Source organism: Crinia signifera, chromosome 4, assembly GCF_055691185.1.
Source record: "Crinia signifera chromosome 4, ASM5569118v1, whole genome shotgun sequence".
Taxonomy (NCBI): Eukaryota; Metazoa; Chordata; class Amphibia; order Anura; family Myobatrachidae; genus Crinia; species Crinia signifera.
This window is the reverse complement of record NC_139220.1, coordinates 320,478,021-320,493,796: the sequence shown is the minus strand read 5'-3', so window position 1 is coordinate 320,493,796 and position 15,776 is coordinate 320,478,021.

Genomic DNA, 15,776 nt, shown 5'->3' with positions numbered 1-15,776 from the left:
TGGAAGGGGCGGAGCTACACAGGAGCACTGAGTTAATGAAAGAATTTGAAAGAAGCAGCCAGCTTTTAAGGTAAATACAGTGGTGGTGCTGGTGTTACACAGCACTACTACTGGTGTGGGCATTATGCAGCACTACTACTGTCAGCAACTGGTGAGGGCATTATGCAGTCAGTGCATAATGCCCTCACCAGTTGCTGGCAGAAGTGACACTGCATAATGCCCACACCAGTTTCCGACAGTAGTGTGCATTGCACTACTGTCGGCAACTGGTGTGGGCATTATGCAGTGTCACTACTGTCAGCAACTGGTGCAGTGTCACTACTGTTGGCAACTGGTGTGGGCATTACGCAGCGCTAATACTGTCCGCAACTGATGCGGGCGTTACGCAGCGCTACTACTGTCAGGAACTGGTTTGGGCGTTACGCAGCGCTAATACTGTTGGCAACTGGTGAGGGCATTATGTAGTGTCACTACTGTCGGCAACTGGTGTGGGCATTATGCAGTGTCACTACTGTCAGCAACTTGTGCAGTGTTACTACTGTTGGCAATTGGTGTGGGCATTACGCAGCGCTAATACTGTCCGCAACTGATGCGGGCGTTACGCAGCGCTACTACTGTCAGGAACTGGTTTGGGCGTTACGCAGCGCTAATACTGTTGGCAACTGGTGAGGGCATTATGTAGTGTCACTACTGTCGGCAACTGGTGTGGGCATTATGCAGTGTCACTACTGTCAGCAACTTGTGCAGTGTTACTACTGTTGGCAATTGGTGTGGGCATTACGCAGCGCTAATACTGTCCGCAACTGATGCGGGCGTTACGCAGCGCTACTACTGTCAGGAACTGGTTTGGGCGTTACGCAGCGCTAATACTGTTGGCAACTGGTGAGGGCATTATGTAGTGTCACTACTGTCGGCAACTGGTGTGGGCATTACGCAGCACTAATACTGTCAGCAACTGGTGCGGGCGTTACGCAGCGCTACTACTGTCGGAAACTGGTTTGGGCGTTACGCATCGCTAATACTGTCAACTACTGGTGCGGGCATTACGCAGCGCTAATACTGTCAGCAACTGGTGCGGGCGTTACGCATTGCTAATACGGTTGGCAAATGGTATGGGCGCTATGCAGCGCTACTACTGTCGGCAACTGGTGTGGGTATTATGCAGCGCTAATACTGTTGGCAAATGGAGCAGGCGTTACGCAGCGCTACTACTGTCAGCAACTGGTGAGGGCGATACGCAGCGCTAATACTGTCGGCAACTGGTGGGTGTGTTACGCAGCGCCACTACTGTTAGCAAATGGTGTGGGCGTTATGCAGCGCTACTACTGTCGGCAACTGGTGTGGGTATTATGCAGCGCTACTACTGTCAGCAATTGGTGCGGGCGTTACGCAGTGCTCCTACTGTCAGCTACTGGTGCAGGCGTTACGCAGCACTACTACTGTCAGCAACTGGTGCGGGCTTTACGCAGCGCTACTACTGTCGGCAAATTGTGAGTGTGTTACGCGGGGCTACTATTGTCAGCAACTGGTATGGGCGTTACGCAGCGCTACTATTGTCGACAACTGGTGCGGGAGTTATGCAGCACTGCTACTGTGTACTATTGTGGCCAACAGTGGGCATGATGTGTAAACTGCGCCACTACTGTGGACATTATGTGCGGTGCTTCTAATGTCAGCAACTGGTGAGGGCATTATGCAATGTCACTACTGTCGGCAACTGGTGTGGGTGTTAAGCAGCGCTACTATTGTCGGCAACTGGTGGGTGTGTTACACAGCCCTACTACTGTCAGCAACTGGTGAGGGTATTAAGCAACGCCACTACTGTCAGCAACCGGTACAGGTGTTATCTAGGGCTAGTATTGTCAGCAACTAGTGTGGGCATTACGCAGGGCTACTACTGTCGGCAACTGGTGAGTGTGTTACGCAGCGCTACTACTGTCGGCAACTGGTGCAGGCATTACCCAGCACTACTACTGTCAGCAAGTGTTATGCAGCGCTACTACTATCGGCAACTGGTGTGGGTATTATGCAGCGCTACTACTGTCAGCAATTGGTGCGGGCGTTACGCAGTGCTCCTACTGTCAGCAACTGGTGCAGGCGTTACGCAGCACTACTACTGTCAGCAACTGGTGCGGGCTTTACGCAGCGCTACTACTGTCGGCAAATTGTGAGTGTGTTACGCGGGGCTACTATTGTCAGCAACTGGTATGGGCGTTAGGCAGCGCTACTATTGTCGACAACTGGTGCGGGAGTTATGCAGCACTGCTACTGTGTACTATTGTGGCCAACAGTGGGCATGATGTGTAAACTGCGCCGCTACTGTGGACATTATGTGCGGTGCTTCTAATGTCAGCAACTGGTGAGGGCATTATGCAATGTCACTACTGTCGGCAACTGGTGTGGGTGTTAAGCAGCGCTACTATTGTCGGCAACTGGTGGGTGTGTTACACAGCCCTACTACTGTCAGCAACTGGTGAGGGTATTAAGCAACGCCACTACTGTCAGCAACCGGTACAGGTGTTATCTAGGGCTAGTATTGTCAGCAACTAGTGTGGGCATTACGCAGGGCTACTACTGTCGGCAACTGGTGAGTGTGTTACGCAGCGCTACTACTGTCGGCAACTGGTGCAGGCATTACCCAGCACTACTACTGTCAGCAAGTGTTATGCAGCGCTACTACTATCGACAACTGGTGCAGGCATTACCCATCACTACTACTGTCGGCAACTAGTGAGGGTATTAAGCAGCGCTACTACTGTCGGCAACTGGTACGGTTGTTATGCAGCGTTACTAGAGTCGGCATCTGGTGAGAGTGTTACGCAGCGCTACTACTGTCAGCAAATGGTGAGTGTGTTACGCGGTGCTACTATTGTCAGCAACTGGTATGGGCGTTACGCAGCGCTACTATTGTCGACAACTGGTGCGGGAGTTATGCAGCACTGCTACTGTGTACTATTGTGGCCAACAGTGGGCATGATGTGTAAACTGCGCCGCTACTGTGGACATTATGTGTGTGTGTAAGAGTTCTACTACTGTGGGCATTATGGCCCTTATTCAGATCTGATTGCAGTACAAAGTATGGGCGTGTTATTGGAGTGATATGGGCGAGTTGCTTATAGTGGTTGCATACAGAGAAGCTGATTTGCTTGCATTGTAGGCTATACGGAGACGGATGATCTGCACCTAGGATAGGACTGGTGAAAGTTTCAATAATGCAGCCAATGGTGGCAGCTAGGGTGTTCAATCCCGGGATTGGAGTATCCAAGCCCGGGATTTCGGGATTAGACTGTGCATGCGCAGTCTAATGCCGGGCAGTGTCTGAGCACCCGCTCAGACGCTGCCCGGCTGTTCCTGAATCCCGACCCCGGCGTGCGTCCTGCGTAGCGTGACAGTAGAGGTCACGCTGCGCAGGCCACACCGCCATCACTCGCCACCATTCTCTTCCGCCCGCCTCTTCTCCTCCATCCGTCCGCCCTCCTGCCTCCGCCTGCTGTCTGCTGAGGAGGTGCACTTGCCGGGAGGCACCGTGCACCTCCAAACCCACTCCCGGCCGCCCGCCCGCTCGCTAATGTAAGTAATTGTGCGGGTCGGCCGGTGTGGTGATGTCTATGGGATTATGATCCCAGGTAGGGATGCCAATCCCGGGAATCCCGGGATTGAGCATTTTTCAATCCCGGGATTGAAAAAATGCCCCGGAATTGGCATCCCTAGTAGCAGCATTAGCATAAAGTCGCATATGCAACTGCATCAAAATATACAAGGAAGGCCGCAACTGCATGCAACTCTGAATTATACCCCATTCTCACTGCCGCAATAACCCGGGCTTTTGCCAGGGCAAGCAGTAATTTCCCGTGTCCTGTCTCAGTGGGAGAGGGTCTTTGTGAAATTCCCGGGTGTTATGCCCTGGGAATTACACGCAGGATTTTTTGCATGGTTTTTCCAGGGTAATACACGGGTGTATGGCAGTGTGAACAGGTTAGACACAGGTTTTTTTCACAAAATGCAAAAAAGCAAGTTCATTGCATTGCTCAAAGCTGCTTTTTAAACAGCCAATCAAAGCTGCTCTTAGATGCCACACACTTGATGGCAGGCATACCAGGGGAAGCAGTGTGAACGGGGCAGACATGGGAATTTCCCGGGTCTAAGGTGCAGTATGAATGGGGCCTGTAGAGCTGAGATGCTCTATGCCCCGCCAAAAACACGGGAACAAAAACCCGGGATTTTGCAGGGGCGGCAATGAGAACAGATTCTATTATTAGGGATCCGCCCCCTCTTGACAGACTCCACCCCCGCAGCAGACTCCACCCCCAGGGCTGCTTCCATAAGTTTCCCGGGCTGGTTTTACATCCCAATCCGCCCCTGCTCTCCAAGGTCAATAGCCCACCGAGGACCCCTGAAATTACACTTCAGCAGGTTCTAGAGGCCATAAACAGCAGCAAGCAATGCTTAACCACAAAAAACAGGAGTTTAATTACCTACCGGTAAATCCTTTTCTCGTAGTCCATATGGGATGCAGGGGTCTAAATATGCTGGGGAATAGAGGGTCCTCCGCAGGAGACAGGCGCATATAAAATCTTTAGCATGGTTTACTGGCTCCTCCCATCTACGTTCCCAACCACAAGCCAGTTAAGGGAAAACTGTGCCCGAAGTAGGATGGATATACTTGAGAGAAGAATATGAAAAGCGATATGTGGTGAGCTTCATACCAGCACACGTCAACAGTAATCAGGAGCACTGGAAACATGTTTTTTTTAATGGTAGTCACAACTGGTGACAAGAAAGGTTACCAACACAACTTCATGATAACTGATAACATGTTGCAGAAAAGACTCTGCACCGAGGCGGGAGCACCCAGTATCCCATACGGACTACGAGAAAGGGATTTACTGGCAGGTCATTACAATTCTATTTTCTCTATCACCCATTTGGTATTCTGGGGTCTTAATATGATAGGAATGTCCCAGAAATACCAGAATGCATAGGAACATGTGGAGACTTCTGTAGCACCACCTGCCCAAACTGGGTATCTTCTTCGGCCAGAGCGTCAAACTAGTAGAACTTTACAAATGTATATTGGCCTGACCACATCACAGCTCTGCAAAGTTACAAAGCAGAGACACCCCAGGCAGCCGCCCAGAATGACCCCACCGCTCTTGTTGAATGGGCATCACGGAAGCAGGAAGTGTCTAATCTGCTGACACATAGGCTTGTTGAATCGTTGTTTGTATCCAATGAGCAATGGACGGCTTAGAATATAACTTTTATTAAACAACTCTAAAAAAAGAGAGAGAAACGTCACCACAATTAAATAAGTACATACATGAATACATTTCTACAACAATTTAAATGGTAATGTTGTCATTAAATCACTGGCAAAAATGATTTATACACGGTATCCACCTCTAATTCTATGGTTTTGCACAAGATAAATTGAAATCCAAGGTTGGAGTTTGTGCATGAGTAATTATAACTGACCAATGTCTGTTGGGAATCTGTCCTGACGAAGTAACAGCTGTTGCTTAATTAAACCAATTAGCTCTGGGCCTGGTGTGTCAGGCTGCATACCTGTAGTTAGTCTCCTTGTTAAGGGGGCTTGTCTGCCTTGGCTATTGGGATTGGGAGTTTATCTCCCATGCTGCCTTTTACCCAGACGCCGGTGATTTTCCATGTGTAGCCTGTCCTATTCTGTTTTGCCTGTCAGCTTCTGGTGCAAGCCTGAAGTCGGTGTTCTTGCTGTGCATCTGGGATTGTGTTGCAGAGGAGACCAAGGGCGAAATGTAATAGGGTGCGATTTTTGGACGAGTTCCAAACTCGCCAGAAATCGCACCTTTAAAAATCGCGTTTTTTGCCGCGAATTCGCATATGTAATGAGATGCGAATTAGCGGCAAAAAATGCGATTTGCCACGATTTCGGGCGATTTTCAGTCATGAAAATGTGCGCATTTTCAGTCATGAAAATGTGCGCATTTTCATATATGCGATTTTGGGTAAAAAAATAAAATTAAAAAAAAAACGGCGTGGGGTCCCCCCTCCAGAGCATAACTAGCCCCGGGCTGAAAGAGCCGGTCCTGGTTTCATAAAATCACAGGAACAAACAAGTTGGGGTTCCGTGCATTTTATAAAACCAGCACCAGGCTCAAGGGCCGGTCCTGGTTCCCAAAATACGGGGGACAAAATGACTAGGGGTCCCCCGTATTTCAAGAACCAGCACCGGGCCCAACCAGCCAGCAGGGTAATGCCACAGCCGGGGGGAGACTTTTTATACAAGTCCCCCCGGCCAAAGCATTTAGCCCTCTGACCGGTCAGCATGGGCAGGGGTCCTGGGGGAGTGGGGACCCCCCCAAAGAAGGGGTCCCCCCCCCTCCAGAACTTACCAGCCCATGCTGAAGCCCGGGGCTGTCCTCGATGCCCCTGGGCGGTGGGCATCGAGCTGATATTTGGTGTAAAAAAAACTATTGTTTTTTACTGTGGCACTACAAGTGCCAGCAAGCCTCCCCAGCAAGCTGGGACTTGGAGAACCACAAGTCCCAGCCTGCTGGGCATTAAAGGGCCCGCTGGCACTTGTAGTTCCACAGTTAAAAAAATAGTGCACAAAACACACTGACACACATTTTAAATAAAACTTTAATACACACATTACACACATACTAATACTTACCTATCTTCTTCCCGTAGGTAGCCCTGGTCCTGATGTCCTCCGGTCCTGTGTCGGCGTTCCTCTTCATGTCGACGTCCTTCTTGAAGTCGACGTCCCTGTCGGCGATGGCGTCCGGTGTCCGGGTCCGACGAAATCCATGGAGGAAGCTGTGGAAGGAAACCATACTCACCTGTCCCAGCGCGACGTAGTCCAGGTAAGGGTCTTTGCAAAAAAACAAACCGACACCCCGAAACCAGACCGGACTGACGGAGACGCACGTGTGTTTGTTTACATCGTGCGGCTCCGCCTCCCGAATGCCGCTATTGGCCGCCTTGCGGCCTAGCGGCTCCTGATTGGCCGCTAGGCCGCAAGGCGGCCAATAGCGGCATTCGGGAGGCGGAGCCGCACGATGTAAACACCGTGCGTCTCCGTCAGTCCGGTCTGGTTTCGGGGTGTCGGTTTGTTTTTTTGCAAAGACCCTTACCTGGACTACGTCGCGCTGGGACAGGTGAGTATGGTTTCCTTCCACAGCTTCCTCCATGGATTTCGTCGGACCCGGACACCGGACGCCATCGCCGACAGGGACGTCGACTTCAAGAAGGACGTCGACATGAAGAGGAACGCCGACACAGGACCGGAGGACATCAGGACCAGGGCTACCTACGGGAAGAAGATAGGTAAGTATTAGTATGTGTGTAATGTGTGTATTAAAGTTTTATTTAAAATGTGTGTCAGTGTGTTTTGTGCACTATTTTTTTAACTGTGGAACTACAAGTGCCAGCGGGCCCTTTAATGCCCAGCAGGCTGGGACTTGTGGTTCTCCAAGTCCCAGCTTGCTGGGGAGGCTTGCTGGCACTTGTAGTGCCACAGTAAAAAACAATAGTTTATCTATTTTTTTACACCAAATATCAGCTCGATGCCCACCGCCCAGGGGCATCGAGGACAGCCCCGGGCTTCAGCATGGGCTGGTAAGTTCTGGAGGGGGGGGACCCCTTCTTTGGGGGGGTCCCCACTCCCCCAGGACCCCTGCCCATGCTGACCGGTCAGAGGGCTAAATGCTTTGGCCGGGGGGACTTGTATAAAAAGTCTCCCCCCGGCTGTGGCATTACCCTGCTGGCTGGTTGGGCCCGGTGCTGGTTCTTGAAATACGGGGGACCCCTAGTCATTTTGTCCCCCGTATTTTGGGAACCAGGACCGGCCCTTGAGCCTGGTGCTGGTTTTATAAAATGCACGGAACCCCAACTTGTTTGTTCCTGTGATTTTATGAAACCAGGACCGGCTCTTTCAGCCCGGGGCTGGTTATGCTCTGGAGGGGGGACCCCACGCCGTTTTTTTTTTTTTACTTTAACTTTTAGCCTTTTTTTGGACAGAACCATGCACAGATCACACAGATTTGTGCATGGTTCTGTAAAAATCGCCAGCAAGAAGCTGGTCTATTTTTTTTGCGTTTTTTGGTAAGGTCCCATATGCGACTTTAGAACTCGCATCCTATTACATATGCGAGTTCTATAGTTTCCTATGGGAAAACATCTGGATGCGATTTTCAGTGTGACTGAAAATCGCATCTTTAAAATGTGCGATTTCGCGGTAAAAAGTGCTCTTTTTACCGCGATTTTTAACCTATTAAATGTGCGATTTTCGGAAAATGTGCGATTTCGGCCGTTTTTGACCAAAAATCGCACATGTCTAAAAAAATCGCACCCTATTACATTTCGCCCCAAGTTTCTTCCTGTCCCCTGGTACCCAATCAATGAGGGAGAGAGGGGAGGGGGGATTGGAGGTCCGCACACAACTGGGTCATATCCCTTTAGTAATTTTAGGGATTTTTATGTATTTGGGCTGCCTTTATTGAAAATAATCTGGCGGGGTGCTATCCGGGCAAAGGTTAGGACAATAGTTTGTAGGGGAAAGAGAAAGATTTGCACAATAGATGCACACCAAAGGAGAAAGATATTTGAAGAAGAAATTTTTGGTTTGTTACTGTTTTAAAACTTAAACTTTTATTAGTTAATTTGAATAAAAAGAAGAGAGGACACTGTCCTGTGCAAACTTTTAACACATAGGATTGCACAGGATGACCTCCTTCTGCGGCTTGTGAAAATATTTTTTTTTCGAGGTTAAAACGGTACTCTTTACCTACTACGGCGCCCACGATGTCCATCGTGTGCACTAAAGTAACGGGTGCGACGCGACCGACGCGATGCCCGCGATTTCCCATAGGGATCAATGTTACATTTTTCAATGGACCCGATTTTTCAGTTCAATGCCTCAATGACCGCGAATTTGCCATAGGAAACAATGTTAAATGGGCCACAGAGCCCAAATAGGCATCCTTAGCAGTGAAATGTCCCCCACAATTTTTAACGACACCCCACGATCCACGCGAACCCGAAGCGTGGCGAGCGCAGTGAGCCCGCGAGGGGCGGCGGTACGCGTCCTCCGACCTTTTGATACCCCCACTATCCACGTCGGCGTAGAGTTGAGAATATAACGGTGTGGCGAGCGCAGCGAGCCATCGAGCCCGAAGCGTGGTGAGCGCAGCGAGCCCCGCGAGGGGACGCAGATACCTTCACAGGTAAACGCGGCCCTACGCGGGCTTCACAGGTATCCGCTGCGCTCGCCACGCTTCGGGCTCGGTGGCTCGCTGCGCTCGCCACACTATTCTATTCTCAACCACGCCGACGTGGATAGTGGGGGTATGAAAAGGTCGGAGGACGCGTACCACCGCCGCTCGCCACGCTTCGGGTTCGCGTGGATCGTGGGGTGTCGTTAACAATTGTGGGGGACATTTCACTGCTAAGGGTGCCTATTTGGGCTCTGTGGCCCATTTAACATTGTTTCCTATGGCAAAATCGCGGGCATTGAGGCATTGAACTGAAAAATCGGGTCCATTGAAAAATGTAACATTGATCCCTATGGGAAATCGCGGGCATCGCGTCGGTCGCGTCGCACCCGTTACTTTAGTGCACACGATGGACGCGATGCCCGCGATGGGCGCCGTCCTAGGTAAAGAGTACCGTTAAAACTTTTTAGACATACATATACACAACATATAATGTTAAGTGCAAATGCACACAAGAAAGAAATAGTGTTTTTAGGGATTAAAATAGTTTCTCTTGGACAATTTGGCAGTGCTGTGAATATTTATATTTTATAAATCTTTATTTTTCAGCACTATTTGGAGAAATACCCCTATGAGAAGAAATAATCTAGTATCACTTCTTTGGGATTTGGTCCCCACTTGCAATGGGTTTTGTACCAATAAATGGATTTTAATTTGGATAGGTATTTAATTTTTAACACACTAAATCCATTCTTTGGTGTGCATTTATTGTGCAAATCTTTCTCTTTCCCCTACAAACTATTGTCCTCTGGTACTGGCTACTGATGTCCTGACCCAGACCTGTACAGAGATAAGTGTCCTTGTACCATCTAGGCATTTGTATTCTCTGCTTATCTATGTGCAAACTTATGTGGTGTCTCTCTGGTATTCCCACAAGCTATCCTCAGTGTTATGGTGGGAGCCAAATCCGTGTTATTACATCTTGCTGCAGAACTGCATGTATAGGTCTAACTGTTGGAGTATTGTGTAATTATTAACATCTTAATGCATTGTTGCATACAGGGTAGTGTGGTGGGAAACTGTATCTTTGCTCCCTACTTCACTATCTTTCTAATTGATCCAGCTAGGGATCATTAGTCAAAACAAGTGTACGTTGGGCTGCTGGAGAATTCCCCTTTGGAGGACAGTCGTGTCACATTATTGTTTTGTTCCATGTTTATGGGTTTTTAGTTAGAAATCGTCTTGTCTGCTCTGGAGGTGCTGGGCACCTTGTTTCCTTGCCAAGTCCAGGTGGCACCGGGGTTGGAGTGTACCTAATTTACTCCTTTGAACGTGGCTATTATTGGAGAAGTCTTAGCTCTGCAGGTGCCTATAGCCTCTGGAGGGATTAACAGAGTTATGGTTGGATTGTGGCCTGTCCGTCCCAGTAACCTCTTGTCTGGAATCCCCTCAGAACCCTAACAGCATCATAGAGCACAAAGAGGCAATCTGTCTTATGAATGTGAGCTATCCTTTTAACATATGTTTTCAAGGCTCTCAAAACATCCAGGGATTCTGGGATATTAGGATGAGCAGTGCTAGTCAGAACCACAATAGGCTGGTTTAGGTGGAACGCCGATACCACCTTCGGCAGGAAATGCTCTCTTGTTCTAAGCTCCGCCCTGTCTTCGTGAAAGGCGAGATGTGGGCTCTTACACGACAATGCTCCTAATTCTGACACCCTCCTAGCAGAGGCTAGGGCCAGAAGCACTACTTTCACTTGGGGTATTTCAAATCAGTCGTTGCCAGGGGTTCAAACCATGATTTATATCGAAGACATAGGGCAGTATTCAATGAAAAAGTTCTCCGTGCATGGAGAGCGTTTTATTTCGCTCTCCATGCACTCTCCGTGTTCCGGAGGGCTCTCTGCCACTCCTGCTCCCTCTATTCAATGTGGCTGATGCTCTCCGCCACTCGCGGAGAGTCTTAACCCCTGCAGGGAGCAGGGAGCTTTCAGGGAGCCGGAAGCAGCCAGAGAGATTAAAGTCTCCCTGGCTGCTCCAGAGGACTGTGGAGGGGAGGGGGGCTCTCCAGGACCCAGGCTGCACCCCCTATAGCCAGCGGGGGACCCAGTATTCACTGCACCCGTTTGTGCATAGTTACGTTCGGGTGCAGTGAATATATGAATATCTAATGAGCGGCTCGAGCACTCCGGCCCCCTGCTTGCTGCACTGTGTAAAAAAAAAAATTTAAAAAAATATATTTTTTAAAATTAAATATATATTCATGTGCTATAAGCACATGAATAAAAATAACATGCCCCTTCACAGAAAAAAAAACTGATTTTTTGACACCAAAATTTCTTTAAAAAACCTTTTAGTTTAAAAGTTCACATTCCAGCTCTCCATCAAAAGATGGAGAATTGCTACACGGAGAGACACGGAGAAAGTCACTTAGAAAGACGGAGAACATTTCACATTGAATAGGGTTGCTCGCTTTTGGAGAGCAAAATGCTCCGTCCAAGGCGAACAAAGCACAAATTCTCCACAAAACACGGAGAACTTTTCTCATTGAATACTGCCCATAGAGAGGTCGCTCCATGGTGAGTTGGTATGCCAAGTAGCTGCTATTACAAGCTACTGGGGGTAGTAGCTCCCTCAGTCAAAAACATACAATAAAACAGAGAAAAATTTAACAGCGCTGATCACCGGATTCAAATGGTTAATACATTTTAATATTAATAATGCAATTGCATGAATAAGATAGGATAAAACTGCAGTCAATAAAAATTACTATTACAAATCACGTTTTGTTAAGGTATATTCACCCACTGGTTCCAAGCAGCGAAATGCATCAAGGCTATCAACCCTGGGATCCACAATTGCTGCTTTTACACCATCCAAGCTCCATACAGCATTCATTTGTCAGTCCTCCACCTAACGAGGGATTACCATACAACCTCCCGGGTTTTCCACCTTTGTCATTTCCACAGCCAGAAATCCTCCGCACAGATGTCTTACGAGGTAGGGGTTGAGACTGCCCCCCTGTGGCTACAAAAGGAACAGAGGGGTGTGCTATTCCCCAGAGGCAAAACTAGGAACAGAGGAACCTGAATCGGACTGCACACATTATGGACATTTGCATCAGAGCCAACCTTCAGCCACCAAGTGGAACCAGTGGGTGAATATACCTTAACAAAACAAGATTTGTAATTAAAATTTTTATTGAGTGTAGCTGTATTCTATCTTGAATCTGGTGATCAGTGCTGTTACATGTTCTCTTTTTTCTTGTTCACACCACGATGACTGCAGAAAATTCAACACCATGTCCAGTTCCCAGGGTGCCGTAGGAGGCTGAATATGGAGAGCGCCTTTAATAAATGTCTGTACTTCAGGCATGACTGCCAAACTTTTCTGGAAGGAAACAGACAAGGTCGAAATCTGAATCTTTAAGGATCCCAGACGTAGGCACCAAATCCAGACCTGTCTGCAAGAACTGCAGGAAACATTCCTTAAAATCAGCAGGTAGAAAGGTCTTTTTCTCACACCAGGCAACATATTTCCTCCAAAGGCATTCTGGGTCTTGGTAGATATCACAGAGGCATGCAGGCCCTTCTGGGCTAGAATCTGTCTCTCAACCTCCAAGCCATTAAACAAAGCCACCCTAAGGCCCCTTTCACACACACACCGGCAGCCGCTGGGCAGCGAAACCCCGCACGGCCAAGTAGCCCTGCCGCACACAGAAGTTTACAATGGTCAGGATGGCCACAGCCCGGCAGCCGTTCTTTCCAGTGGTGACAGCCGGCTGCAACTGATCGGCTGGGTCGTGACCATCCCGTGTGAATGGACACAATCCTGTCCATCATTAACTATTGTGTGCGGCACAGCATTTGGGCGTGCAGGTTTTTTCCTCCCAGTGTCAGCCGGAGCATGTGAAGCAGCCCTAAGTCTTGGTAGACGAACGGGCCTTGCTGGAGAAGATTTTTTTCTGAGAGGAAGGTGCCATGGATCGTCGATTACAGTAGCGCACGCAGGGGGGTTTCTGAGTACCCAGAAACCCCCCAGGGGGACCTACTTTGAAAGTTGAGAGTCCCCTCTTTCCATGGGTACAAGAATTTAAAAAATCGGCCTAATGGAACCAGAGATATTTGACTTCAAAGCAGTGGTCCCCATCCAAGTCTGTTAATTGCTCTTCCCAGTCAGATATTTCAGGTTCTGCAGGTGTATTCCAAAAGCTGGGACTCTCCCCCTTTGATGGACACTAGGAGTTTGTCTCTACTGTTCCCAGAACCAGAGATATCAGCCTTCCAGCAGCTGGTTACTGCTCCAGCTCCACACACCTGGTATGTAGTTTTATAATCTCGTTGGCAGATTGCTCTGCCTCCTGAACTCTGGTCCCTAATACCATTTGGTAGGTGAGATTCTCTAGTTTTTAATTCCATTAAAAGTTAAGAAATCTAGTTCTGCAGTCAAGTAAGCTGTCCCCCCACCAGAAAATTATGAATAATAAGCCCACTCCACTATACACCCCTCCTCTGCGTATTAAACATCCTCTACCACCCTGGAAGTTATGTATCAGGGCCCCTTCATTCAGCCCAATGCCCCCTTCTCCCACCATCTGTGAAGTAAAGGGGTAATTAGTGGAAATTACTGATCCAGGCCCTACATGCTGCATGGTTGATATAATACCCCCTACCACCCGCAGGACATCAAAGCTTCCCCCACCCCTACTAATGGAGGATCGGTAGGGGCCCCAATACATTGCTATGCCCAGGGGTCTACACTGCTGTTATGTGTATATATATATATATATATATATATATATATATATATATATATATATATATATATATATATATATTATTATTATTATTAATATACATTTGGTTTATCTATAATACTTTAACTGACCCGGCATATACTGGGTCACCTAAGTGTCCATCTCCGTGCTTTGCTCCGCCCCTCTCTGGAAACCCCCTTCTGAAAATCCTGCGTTTGCCCCTGGATTACCATAGTCTGAAGATCAACATACCATGCCCATCGAGGCCAGTCTGGGGCCACCAGTATCGCCTCCACTACTTGGCTTCTGATTCTTTTTAGCGCCCTTGCGATTAAGGGAATCGGAGGGAACAGGAATACCAGTCAGTACGACCAACTCGCTGTCAGAGCAGCCACTGCTTGAAGATCAACTGTTCATAAACAATACCAGTTGAGTCTAAATGCTATCAGGTCTATCTGTGGAAGTCCCCACTGATCTACAATCAGATGTAATCCCTGGGGGTTCAGGCCCCATTCCCCGGGGGGATTGTCGACTGAGGAAATCTGTGTGCCAGTTGTCCATTCCGGGGATAAATAGAGATGGAACAGCTCTCAATGGAGCTGCCCCTGGTGATAGAATGTCCGCCACCAATCACCAGAAGGGGGTGCTCGTGCGTCCCGTTCTGGCAGGGGACATTTGGCGACCCTGGCTGACAGGCGCTCCATCTCTATGGCTGAGATCACTCTTGCATGCTGTTCTGCCCAGAAGAGAATTTTGGACATTTCCCTCACACACGCTCTGCTCTTCATACCTCCCTGATGGTTTATGTAGGCAACTGTCATTGCGTTGTCTGACTGGACCTGCACAGCTTGACACTGTAGTAGTGGATAGACTTGCAACAGAGCTTTGATCATGGCTCAAAGCCCTGTTGATGTGTAATCTGGCTTCCCAGGAGGGCCAATTGCCTTGTAACTGAACCCACTGCGTCACTGCACCCTAGCCCATTAGACTGGCGACCTGCGTGAGAAGGATCCAGTTTTGAATCCCAAAACTCTAGCCCACCATCAGGTTGGGAAACTGAAGCCATCAATGGAGTTACAACCATGTCTGGGGGGACAGACGTATTATCTTGTGCATGTGGAGGTGAGACCTGGACCACTTGCTCAAGATGAACAGTTGAAAAGTTCTGGAATGGAACCTTCCATATTTAACAGCCTGGAATGAGGCCACCAACTTGCTCACTAATCTGATGCACATATGGACTGATATTCAATACAAATATTAAGTATCACCCCAATGTATCAAAGGGGACTGATATTCGGCTCAGAGTACTTCCTGTACCAACAGTTGAAATGCCACCATTTTGTCCACAGGAAGGAACGTCTTTTGTTACACTGTGTCTAGGATCATGCCCAGGAACTGAAGACGCTGGCATGGTACCAATGAGGACTTTGGAAGATTCAGAATCCAACTTGCATAGCAAGATTTATCAGAGATCAGTCTCCGGGAAGGGAAGCGGTGCTGCTGCTGTGATAGAGCCGGAAGAGAAGAGAGAAGGGAGCTGGGAGCAGCTGATTGGCCGGTGTGGGTCATGTAGCGCGGTGGTGGTATCTCTGGCTGTGGCTGGCTGAGCGCTCGGGTGTCGGTAGGAGCAGTATTAGTCGGGATGCAGAGCAGACAGTGAGGGGAAGTGGTCTGGACAGAGGAGCGTTATTAGAAAACATGTACACGTATGAAGCAGTGGCAGAGCACCAGTCCAGGATAATTGGATAGTTCCTTGCATATCCTTTACCGCAGCTGATTGATACTGGACATAGTGTATAACACGGTCATTCACAG